We start from the raw sequence: 13,255 nt of genomic DNA, 5'->3' as shown, positions 1-13,255 counted from the left end.
ATCTCTTGGAGGTTAGGGGCTAGAAATTTTTCGTCCTGCTCACGGACTCCTAGATCTGTTATCACGCCACCTTCGGTGCTTGCAACGTCACCAATAAGGTGCTAATCGTAATACCGCCGCCACCTCTCGACCACCTCACGCTCGCCCGTGATTGTCTGTTTACCAGGAATTCCTGATGAGTTTATTGGAGTAATTCTTCAATACACCAGCAAAGCTAGCATTGAAAATGTTTGACATTTTACAGGTCGTTTTGACAGACCACGCACATGCACGAAAAAGACGGGTAACATATTCTACTTTATCGATCTTGTTGCCGTCCTTTTCATGCTCATGTTACAACTGTCAAAATGACCTGAGAGTTGTCAGTCATTTTGAGGTTAGGCTCGTTGGTGTAATAAAGAATAAAGAACAACGGTTGATTCCACACAAAATAATTTCCTGGCTCCAGAGAGGATCGAACTCACGACCTTCGCGTTATTAGCACGACGCTCTAACCAACTGAGCTATGGAGCCCTTGATGTTAGTCCGGTTCCAATGTACCACCGCTAGATGTGTACCTGCATGCAAAAACATCAGATTAACTCGGTCAATCACTCCCTTATCGCGTGTAAAAACCACAGCTGAACCGATTTATCTCCACCCACCGCTCGCCATCACATTGAATTCCCAAATTCCAACACCAGCGAAAAAAAAAACACTCAATAATTCGGAGTTAACAGCAGCCAGTGGTTTACTATGCAGCCATTTTTCACGCATTCGCATTTTTTTCTGGTTTTACAATTTTTGACACAGTTGAAACAGGTTCATTTTTCCACCCAAAGGAACATACAAAAACCAACTTCAAACAAATGTTTTCATTTGGAGATGGCAGGCAGTTGAGAAAAAAAAAACGTTCGAAAATAAACCCGCTTCAAAAGGACGCGGTCAATTCGGTACCCCCATGCATAGTTCGCGTTTGTCCGACTCGACCAGTTGGTGTGGATGTTATATTTTGTGTCGAATGTAATTTTTATTGAACCAATTTATTGTGGTTTTTCTCGGGGTGTGCGCGCGAATAAGGGTGACCGCGAAAGGAAAAAAAAAGATGTCGAATACAAGCAAACACACACACACTCAAACGCAAGGTTGAATGTGGTAAAAATAATCAACACAAAACGAGTCACAGAAAGCGAATGAATAATTGGATTGGATTGTTGGCAGTTTTGCGCGGTGGTGAAAAATGAGACGTATTGTTGTGATCGATTCGGTAGCTGTAAAAAATGTTTCAATTGTCGTATGTAAAGGATGGATGATCGAAAATGCAAAGATATCGGGAATGTTTTAAACCTGTGATTGAAATAGGTTCTTTTAGTATTTGTAAAAGAAAACCAAAAACATTCCTTGGAAGCAGGAGAAATACCATAAAAAAACATAATAACATAAAAATTGATTTGAATCAAAATATATCACTGTTGTTCTTGTTCTTCTAATATGGAACGAGCTCACCAATAAATACACATCTTTGTGCCCACCAGGTTAACAGAGCAGAGTGGAGTCGCGTTTTGACTAATCGGCTCTGCTACTAACTATTTACCTTATTTAACGCATTTAGTATAGAAGGGACAGAAACGTTGTCTTCAGATAGTCGATGTGGCAATTTGGATCCGTCGATCATGAGAATAGCTTATTTCATTACAACCTGTATAATTATCGTGACATTTAAAACCATCTTTTATAAACGACAATTTCCAATCTAGTTTGTCATTAAAACTCTTACACAAAGGTGTCCATTTCAAAACCCTTTGTGTGTCAGGGAGGAGCAGGAGTAACTATCTGCTCGTTAGTCTTCGCTAATTTATAGGGCACGCTATGCACACAGAACCAGGTGATCATCGAGCCCCATCACAAGGGTGGTCCTGGTCCATTGCACCAGTCCACCAGTAGTGTCATGGATGGGATCAGACCTCTCGTTTAGATTCAATATCCGACAAAGATCACCCCGACCCGACATAAAGGCACGGTGTGGGTGGAAGCTAACTGGCCACTAGATACACGTTCTAGCCGAACCTTGGCCCGGGGGTCTGTATCGTTAGAGAAACTTTAATTGCATCTGATCTCTTTTACCGCCCACCAGCGGCATCAGCATCAGCATCTCATCTCACATTCAGGAATGCTTTGTGGTGGCGACTTGGGCGCACGGGGTGCTCTCAGATTATTTATTTCTTTTCATCATTCTAGACTTCGAGACCATAGAGGCACCCATCGTATCGGGTGCAGCTGAACCACACTACCGTCGTGAAAGCTGCTAACTTTTTTGGTTCCCAATCATTCGACCAAGACCTCGGGAAGGAGGGGTCGGATGCTGTGTGCGCCTTTCCGATTGATGTTTTAGTAGCTCGTTGTATCTTGACTTGACTGACGATTGTGGCCCCAAGGCGCATGCAGCAGCCGGTATAATCAAACTGCACTTCAGTCAGCCATTCAGAGGAACAACGCGCGCCGACCGAACTCCTTCTGGGCAGGGTGGATTCGGTATCACGGTGCAATCATGGAGAAAAGAAGCCTTGGAGATGCAGAAGGTTGTTGTTTGCACAAAGAAGAAAAATGTGGCCGCCCCGATTGCCTCAGTACTACCGATTGGAACAATTATGTGTGCTTCTTTGTTGTGGGTAATGGGCCGTGATGATTATAATTGCACACTTAGAATAAATTACAGTATTCGGTGAAAAAAATCACCGTAACTGGTCTGTAAACAAGCAAACTACAGTATTACGGCGAAATCGATGAAATTGCAGGAGAAAATCGGTGAAATCTAAGAAATCACCGAAGAACCGGTGAATTCAGACAAATTTACAGGAGACCTGTGAATATTTTACCGAACAGATCGGTGATGGGACTATTTTACCGTACTACTGTAAAATGCGTTTGACAGCCACGCCGGCAGCTTCGACTATCAGTTCTATTAGAATTTGCGCATCATCTCCAAGCAAGACTCTCTTGTACAGTGGCAGCAAGTGTGGTTCCTGATCAGAAAGTCATGTATTCAATCCCATCATCGACGTTTTTTATGAAAATATTGTTTTTTTGTGCTCGCATAAAATCGCCGTAAATTTGTAAAATTTACCGTACGCTCAGTGATATTGAGAATTCATTTGTAAACAAACATACCGAACGTTCTGCGATTTTTACGGTAAATTTGTAAAAAGTACCGAACGTTCCGGTAATTTTGACAGATGCATTTTCCTGAGATTCGCAGTACGTTCGGTGGTTTGAAAAATCACCGAACTTTTTACCGTACGTTCAGCTGTTGAGATTACGGTAAAATTTTACCGTAATCCGTCATTTTTTCTAAGTGTGTGGTCGAACGAGTTTAATGGTGTTAGTTCTGTAGTTTGGGTTTCAAATTAGGTGATGGCTATCGTGTGATTGCCTTTGAATAGTTCTAGAGCTAGATCCAGAAGATAACTTTCTTGGTACCTTATTAACTACAGATCAACTTTAACGACTTTCACTGATGATGCACCTTCGAATTTTACGACTCACATTGTTGTCAGCCGTCAGTAGGGATCCAAGGTAAACGAATTCCTCCATTACACTCCCAGACTATGGTGACATTACTTCCTAGACGAATCCTCCTGTATTCGGTTCCGCCTACCAGTATGTACTTTGTTTTTGACATATCCACCACCAGTTCAAGCATTGCTGCTTCGCGCATTGGGCGGGTGTACACTGTACAGCTCTGCCCAAATGTTCTATGTGATAATGTCATCCGCAAAGCAGACAACCCTAGAGACAACCTGACTGGATTTCGTAAAAATCGTACCGCGGCTGATGAGCCCGGCTCGTCGCATAACATCTTTCAGTGCGATGTTGAACAGTAAATATGCTTGATTCACCCGAAATGTTTTTGTAGTTTAGCACACTGTCCATCGTTACTTTGATCATTCTGGTAATTTTAGTGGTTTTTCATAGCTCTGTACGGTCGGTACTGTTGTGTGCCACTTAGAATTCGATGAACTGATGATGCGTTGAGACCTTGTATTCATGGCATCTCTTAAGGATTTGCCGTACGGTGAAGATCCGGTGCGTTGTCGACCGGCCGGCGAAGAAGCTGGCTTGATAACCTCACGCGAACTTAAGGTGATAGACCACGATGGTCATCACTCTTGTGCCTTTTTTGCGAATGAGGCAGATTATCCCTTCCTTCCATTTCTCCGGTAGCTGTTCGGTTTCCCAGATCCTAACAATCAAACGGTGGAGGCAGGTGACAAACTTTTCTGGGCCCATTTTGTAAGCTCAGCTGCATTGTTGGGTTTGAACTGGCGAATGGCATCCTTAGCATCCCTCGGCGTGAAAGTTGGATCAATTCCGTCCCTTACTGCATTGACGTAGTCGTTTCCTCTGTTGTATTGATCCCCCGTGTCTACGTTCCACATTTGAATATTTAACCTCACGTCTGTCCGTCAATACCGTCCAACTTAACTTGAACATTTCGGTTCGCGTCACGAAGCCGTTGCGGGTCGCGTTGAGTCTCTGGTAGAACTTCCGTGTTTCTTGAAAACTGCACAGCAGTTCCATTACCATGCCATCCACTTCTTCCTGACGACATTTTTTTTCCCGAAAGATGCGTGTCTGCTGTTCGGCACGTTCTGCCGAGTTCCTTGCTGCAGCATTACCGTCCACGCTGCGCTCTTCTTCTCCAAAACCGTTTTGCACTTGTCGTCGAACTATTCGTTACATCGACTTCGTGCCACGTACCCGATGGCGCTGTCGGCTGGCGTTGTAGATGACTGCTTTTAGTGTACTTTACCAGTTCTCAAGTGGGATTACATCGAGTTTGCCTTCGTCTGGCAACGCTGCCGCGAGATTCTGCGCGTATTTCTCTTGAAATTCAGGTAAGGACGGATTAGGTACGGGATGCCAGTCGTTTGCTGTTCATTGTGATACCAGTGAGTTGCAAGATACCGCTTTTGTCCGCGTACACTTAAATGGTGAGCTCGTTCCATATGATAAGGATCTTCAACAGTACTTGATATATAAAATTCAACAATATTTTGCCTTGTATTTCCCCAACAAATATCGAAAAGTTCGTCACGTGAAGTGTCGGCACACGTTCCTGAGTCACTTTTGGTTAATAAACTTATTGTGTTCTTTAACCTTTGCATTTACGAAATAATTTGTATGGTTCGTCATCTTTGGTGATGACATTTTTTTTTTAATTTTAGTCAAAAGGTGAATAAGTGTTCAAATAGAGGTTGCATGAATCACAACTTACAAAAGTGAATCTCGATCATGCGACTTTTCCTTCTCCTTACTAACAAACACTCCTTCCCGCGAAAGTCGGGGAAAAGTAGAGGTGATCTCGGTCTCTAGTAGCAACGCACGTTATACTAACACTCCTTTCCTTCCTGGATAACCTAAGGGCGTGACCGGCACCGTTACTAACTTAATAAAGTTTGGAATTCTCAAAGATGCACATGGAAAGCGGTATGCTCCATTTATTAGTTCCATGTGCAATTTCTAAATTGTTCTGTACTTCAGGTATTTTACAAGGAATTTACTGAAAAATCTTCAACAACTTCACTAGGCGTGCCTCTAGAACAGTGATCACCCAACTGCGGCCCTTGCGAAGGTTCTCTGTGGCCCGCGAACTGGTTTTGAAATTAATTAGAATGTGGCCCGCTGATGACTCCGTAATGACAGTAAGAAATTCTACACTTATTTAATACTTGTAGTATAACGAATACTTCTATTACAGTACAGTACAGTAGTTTATATTTCATGAAGAAATTATCAAAAGAAGTATAACCTAACTACAAACGTTTGAAAGTTTGTTAAACTGTAGAAGGCTTCAATAGTCCAAGATATATTACAAACTATACTGAATGTTGATAACTGAATTTTGTTCTGAAAACTGTAGTTAATCAATATGATATTTTTTAATCGGTTGATATTTTGGAATTCAAGGACGTGTTCAGTAATTCTACTTGGTATTTATCACAAAAAATCTTACAGATATTTTACCCACAATTTGATGTTGTCAAAAGTTGGAATTTCACTTTACATTTCAGAGATTGAGCGAAAAAAAGAGAATTCTATAGTAATACTTCCAACCAGTTCTACAGGTTAGGTAAACTTAAAGTTCCTAAGACTTTTTCAAATCCGTCTTTAGAAAATCAATGAGATTTTTTTAAGAAACTTTCTCGGAATTTTGACAGAAATTCCTCTACTGAATTTCAAAATAAACCTCAAATTATTTCGGGAAATCATTTTGATTTTTCTTTTTACTTCCCTTTTTTAGATTTTTCATGAAACTGGGTAAATAAGACTTTTCTCAACACTCTGTTAGGAGTTCTGTCACACATTCTTCCAGGACTTCAATTGGGAATTTATTCATGAATTCAACCTTTCAAGACGCGCGCCATCAAGCAACCGAAATCGCACTTCGCTCACGCTGTATACGACGAGCGAGGTTTTTTGTAGTGTTGTACCTTTTACAACAGCGCGCGTCCCGAAGGGTTAAGTAAACTTTTCCTTTTGATATCGGTTACATTTATTACAGACATTTCATTAAAAATCTTATCTACATGGTTTCAGTCAAAACATCTTTCCAAGATTTCAACAGCAACACAGCAGTTTTTCGGGAATCCTTAGAGGAACCATTGAGTGAGTTGCACCTAGAAATCATTCAGAGATTCATTCAGAAAAAAAACGAAACAGAAATCCTCAGAGTTACAACTTGTTTTCAAAATAAAAGCTTCGATTAACTTTGCAAGAAATTCCAAAGCTGCGGTTACACCTTTATTTGAAAAGTGGTCAAAATTGTCTCTATAGATGTCGAAAGATTTTTTTTTTTCAATGAAGACAAGAAATGTATTTTAATTTTACAACAATATTCTTATAAAAAATCGTTGGAAAGCATTGGATTTTGAATATTTTTTATATGACTTTTAACTAAAAAGGCTGAGATAATTTGCTCAACATTTCAACCCTTTCCTTCCCACGGCTTTGAACGACGATTTCTATGCCAAGAAAGCGTTTCCGAAAAAAAAATGGGACAAAAGTTATTGCAAATTGGCCATTTTTTTGAAATCAACGAAAAACATTTTAGTTGTAATTCAATAATATTTTGATTGTTTAGCAATAGTTCCACTTGTCTTCCGTTTGGCTCGAGTTCATAGAAAATCGATGGTGCTCTAGAGCAACCATGAGAAGTAGAGGGTTAAATACAAGCAAGTATAATATCTATTCCGGACATTTTTGAAATTATATCTTTTTGATTTTGTTCAATATTTTCAAAAATCCAAACAATTGGATTTCGTTTTGAAGCCTGAAAGATGTTAAAAATAAAATCTTTAATGACTTGCGGCCCACAGTATATCTTCAAAATTCAAGTTTGACCCACGAAAACATTCATGCTGAGGATCACTGTTCTAGAAATTCACTAGAAGTTACGAAAGGTTTCTTTATATAATCTAGAAGATGTTTTTTGATAAGAAGTTCTTCGACAGATTACTCAATGAATCCTTGAACACATTCCACCACAAGTATTTTTTTACGAATTACAAATAATACAAATAACACAAATTTTGGCCCTAGTGCAGACTACTTTTATAAATGAAAGTTCAAGATGTCAAGTTTCAATTCCGTTTTTCTTTAAAAGCATTTTTGCTCTGTTATTTTCAATGGTAATTTTGTCACTCACTGCTAAATGACTGTCATCCAGTAGGGCCCAGATGTTAATCAATTTGTTTTAAGTCGTTTTTCATGGCGTAACAAACACGAACATAGCACGCCGTACGAATGCAAATATGAGGCGTGGAACAAAAAATCAAGCAGTCAGAGCTTCGTGTTTCATCGTGTGTTTCTAGAAAAAGTGACGATCACTACCATTGGATGTTGTTGATACCAGTGTCGCGAAGCATCAGCGTACAAGTCACAAAAAAGCTGATAAGCACCAAGCTTGTGTCACCCTGTCTCTGCGGTTTCTGATTCGCTCTCTCTACAGTCGCTAACACCAGAAAAAACAGAATCCCATCATAGTCACCCGGTCACCCTTGTTTTGCTACAATCATCCTGACTTGGATACGGCTCATGTGATTGTCATGACTCTCTCCGTCGCCTCAAGCAGATGCACGCGCAACAGCATGTAAAACTATGCTTGTGTATTATCACAAGCACGGTACTACGTCATAAATCCTATTCGTTTTGCATAGCTCAGTTTAAACGCACACATTGAGCGCACCACGCAGTTCGCCCTGGCTACGGCAAACGCTCTCACTTCGCCCGTTATGCATCGTTGCTCAGAGAGATTGATTTTCTCGCAACCCGCCTGAAGCATACTCAGCAACTGCTATCGCTGCAAAGCTGCGAAGGGTGGAACCCACAACATGTTTGTCATTCCAGGCGTGACACGCTAGCTGGTTCGTATCACCTTGGGAACGGTGACTCCAGAAAGCGGTTCAAGTGATTGTCTCGTGATGGTCGCGATTATTCGCAAGACTGGTTGATACTGCTTGGAACGATGGTTAGCTAGAGTCGTTTTGGTACGATTTTGTTTTTATGGATGGCGTTTATCATTCGATGTGAGGGTCAAAATCAGTGTCGCTAGGCATTAACCATCCTGAAATTGCACAACACTAAAGTTATACACAACTCACTACAGTACTACACTGTTCAAGAATTGATTGGTAACCAAAATGCTAACTCCACCAGAGAATGTCTCTTCTTTGGTATTTGTCTATTACTAACAAAGTTGTCATAGGTAAAGAAAACTCTCAGTCAGCTCAAAATTAGACAAACTCACTAAAAATGCATAAAATATATTAAATCGCTATATTTGTTTTGACTATTTTTTGAAAAATGAAAATTTGCTTGTCCCGATCATTTTGTTTATTTCTTTACACTGCAATAAGATATCTGAATTTGTTTTCCCAGGTAATGGCGTTCGGGGTGGCCTAGTAGCCCGGGTAGAGGTGAATTACTGACGATCAAAACGTGATATTTGTTTGATTCATATAAGAGATAAAAGATCTGAAAAATGTTCCTGGAACATCTGCACAATATCAAAATTTGATATTTCAAGATCAAACGAATAGCTCCCTGCTATTGGTTGGCTCTAACAAGATCTAAATATGATCTGATGATAATGTTCCAGGAGTAAATTTAAGATATTATTTTTTTTAGATCTTTTATCTCTTATATCAATCAAACCTCAAAATCAAAATATGCTGCTGTTGAGCTCTTTTCCGCTACCCGGGTATACGAAATAATGACGTTCGGGGTAGTGGCATCGGATTGATGGGGTAGAGTCATATCATATACAATAATTAGCTATGGAAGGAGCTCACCAAAAAAGGTGTCCAACGAAAAGCAACATGGGGAGGAACTAAATGATCACGACCACTAAATGGCATCGTGTGGCTTAATCTAATTAAAACTAGTTAGCAGACTCTCGGAGAACGCATTTTGAATTATACAAAAATAAATCTTGTAAACAGTCTTGTAAACATTCGACACTTTTCCTCCTCTCCTCTTCTTGGCGTAACGTCCTCACTGGGACAAAGCCTGCTTCTCAGCTTAGTGTTCTATGAGCACTTCCACAGTTATTAACTGAGAGCTTCCTCTGCCAATGACCATTTTGCATGTGTATATCGTGTGGCAGGCACGAAGATACTCTATGCCCAAGGAAGTCAAGGAAATTTCCTTTACGAAAAGATCCTGGACCGACCGGGAATCGAACCCGTCACCCTCAGCATGGTCATGCTGAATACCCGTGCGTTTACCGCCTCGGCTATATGGGCCCTCACTTTTCACTACCTTCATTTCGGTGCCGCAGTCGGGTGTCAGCTTGCTTTGTTACATTCATGCGCTACCGTTACCTCTTACACACAACACGAGCGATAGAACGAAGATCAATAAACATAAACTAGGGTCAATTCAATGTCGTCTGACACGATGACATTTGTCTAATTCTAGCTTTTCGCATGATTTTCAGCCAATTCCAATTATGAATGTTAATATTAGTTTATTCTTGCGTGTTGATTTGAATACGAAACACATACGGCCAACACAGCTCTCATTGTGGAAGAAGACAGGAATAACAAAAGCCGAACCGTCTCCCGAAGTCGCAATCGTGGTCAAGTGCATTCGTTTGACATTTTTGTTTCGTACGGTAGTTTGATTGCTTGTGTTGCGAATGTCGGAGACAAAGGTAGCCGAATATCGACGAAGGTGTCAATGACTGTGATCTCTAACAAGACTGCTTGGAAATAAATGACAAATCAATTTGATGAAATTGTCACTGTGATTTACTAGAATTTGCTGCATAATTGTATACTTTCAAAAAAAGTTCATCATGATTTATTTATTTATTTGTAAATAAATAAATAAGCCTTTATCATACATTATTTAACCAATTGGGTATACAGGTCGGACTCGATTATCCGGAGTCGGGTCCTGAATCTTCCCAAACATAAACATATCTTGGGAACTCAATCCTGTATTATGCTGAAATTTGGACATTATAAATATCAAGCCAACCTTCATTGGTAATCAGTCAAAATATTAGCTTTGTAGAGTGTTCGATTGCTTAGATATATGTTTGGGTAGCTTTAGAACCTGACTCCGGATAATCGAGTACGACCCATCTGTATAATCAAAATGGCCTTTCTTCTTAAAATCAACTACATCTACAACTACTGTCTTGTATCAAAACATTGTGATTCTAGTTTTCATTGCCATAATAAGGCTCCCTCATCAGACATAAACCAAAATCCGCCGACGCAAACTTCCTGTACCACCACCTGTACCTGTACGCTGCCACCGAGACCGAACTCCGAATAGATAGATAAGGTATTCGACTTGGCAGTGGTGATCAGTCAGTGACAACAATCAAGTTCAACCCAATTTTCCCACCATTCTTGTCTTGGTTGTGGCAGCACGGTGCTGCAAACAGCGCCACCGAGGTCCGCAATTTAACCTTGACGCGAAGAAAATGGTAGTATAATGATCGCCGCCGTCGGTACGCCCGAGATGTCCACAAGCTACACTTCCAATTGAACTTGGTGCGAGAGCGATAGAGTTGTCTGTCACACGCACCGCGCCGCGAACAAACGACAATAACGGACACTCGGACGCGAAGTCCACACTCCACAGAACGGTTAGCGGGGACGGCGAATCGTTCACGGTCTCACACAAAGTCCGCACGCGCACGCAAAAATATAACAACAATCTCGTTTTGAACGCCACCTGGAGATAGACAACTCTATTTTCTTGAAAATGCGCACGCTAAGAAGAATGAACGCAAAATTTAACCAAGACAAGATATCTTTTGGTTTAGAACCTTATGGACTTATCCTCCGATGAACAAAATTCACTCGGTCCGGGAATTTTGACACTAGAGCGGGGCCATTTCTAATCAGAATCGTCCAATTCTGATTGGAAACGACCCCGCTCTAGTGTCAAAATTCTCGGACCACGATGAATTCAGTTCATCGGTGGGTAAGTCCATGGACTTATCCACCAATGAACCACATTCACTCGGTTCGAGAATTTTGACACTAGAGCAAGGTCAATCCATACAGAGTCGTGAAATTCTAATCGGAAACGGCTCACTCTAGTGTAAAAACAATCGGACCAAGTGAATTTGGTTCATCGGTGAATTAGTCGATTAGTGGATTAGTCGACATATCCAACGATGAATTGAATTCACTCGGCCAGAACATTTTAACACTAGAGCGGGGCCGTTCCAATCAGAATTTAACGATTCTGATTGGGAATGGCCCCGCTCTAGTGTCACCATTTTCGAACCGAGTGAATTTTATTCAGTGGATAAGTCCATATGCGAGCGGATGAACATGCAAATTTCATATGACTGACAAAAATACATTATTTGGACTTGAAATTTACATCACTTCGAGTACTTGTCGTGCAAGTGCATGAGTTATTCTAAGAGTGTGTGTTTTATGCGAGTAGCCACCTCTAATGCGGCTGTTATCCATAATGCGTGGCTCGGCGTTGGACTGGATGACAAACGGGTAAACACCTGTCGGTCAACGACTACAACAAATAAGCATGGGAAAACAGTAAGTATCAGTGTCCCATTCGGAAGCAGTTAGACACTAACATTTCGATTGTGGAGGAAAATTTATTTTTACATTCTCACGATTTGTATGTACCATACATTTGTATGTAAGGTAAAAGATAGATTAGGAATCTTTCTTCCTCCGTAAAACCCGGAGGCTTTTAGGAACACAACGACAAGCGAAAGTGTTCGTTGATTATCTGTAACAAGAAAACGTACCACAGCTAGAGTTTTACCCGGTAGAAAAAAGTTTTCGCAGCCGGTAGGATTCGAACCTACGCTCCCAGAGGGAATCTGATTTCGAGTCAGACGCCTTAACCACTCGGCCACGACTGCTTCCATACTGCGACGTTCACATCTTCCAAGCAGGATAATTTGTGGAGTGGTTGCTTGCGACGATGACATTTTGAAATCAGTGGACCAAATCGCTGGTTTCATTGAACGATTAAGACCATCAAATCTAGACACCAATAATGGACTCAGATTTCTCCTCTTGTTTACTTTTCCTAATCCGATTCTACACCAATTGCCGACCCTCATCGGTAGTGAAACAACGACGAAGACAGGTGAACGATTTATAGCGCCGCCATCAATAGTGGAATATTGTTGAACTTTGAGCCAGGTGTTCGACAACGAAAACACGCGCGCGCTCGTCACGGAGATGATAGCGTTGCGATATGACCGTCAACGACGCCGGTTAAACGGATGAATGGACGGACACCGAAGAGCGCCAAAGGCAGCGCCTCCAACGGTGTCGGAAGGGGTGATGATTTTAGAACAAACTAAAGGGTTACTGTCTCAGTTTGAATCATCAAACGATTTCATATTTTATTTTTTATGCGATACCATAAAAAACAACTTAGAGGACCTGCAAATTTTACATTTGTTTGACACAATTAATCTAAAATATCGAAGTGTAGAATTAGCGTTTAAGTTAAAATACACATTAATATAAACAAAAAAAATATCTAAAATATTTCAAATCAAACATCAAATATCTCAAAGGATGGGAAATGTCACGGAATTTCATAAAAAAATGTCATGACATTTTTCAATTTCCACCATTTATTGCGAGAATTTACATCCCTCTGAGCATTACCAATCGATAATGCCGATTAGTAGTGGAAAGTTAATGGTATCTTCAGTGAACATTTCGTACTAGGGCCAGCGAAATTAGCAAATAATCAAATG

The 13,255-nt window shown here is 40.7% G+C and overlaps 2 non-coding genes across 2 annotated transcripts; both read right to left on the bottom strand.

Annotated features, from left to right (window-relative positions):
• Positions 1 to 439: 439 nt before the first annotated feature.
• Trnai-aau (transfer RNA isoleucine (anticodon AAU)) lies at positions 440 to 513 on the bottom strand. Its single transcript has one exon. It is a non-coding gene; the product is annotated as a tRNA-Ile (tRNA).
• Positions 514 to 12,318: 11,805 nt separating this feature from the next.
• Trnas-cga (transfer RNA serine (anticodon CGA)) lies at positions 12,319 to 12,400 on the bottom strand. Its single transcript has one exon. It is a non-coding gene; the product is annotated as a tRNA-Ser (tRNA).
• Between the last annotated feature and the right edge of the window lie 855 nt (positions 12,401 to 13,255).

This window comes from Aedes albopictus, chromosome 1 (genome assembly GCF_035046485.1).
Source record: "Aedes albopictus strain Foshan chromosome 1, AalbF5, whole genome shotgun sequence".
Taxonomy (NCBI): Eukaryota; Metazoa; Arthropoda; class Insecta; order Diptera; family Culicidae; genus Aedes; species Aedes albopictus.
Note: the sequence above shows the minus strand (reverse complement) of the source record. Positions and strands in the feature narration are given on the sequence as shown.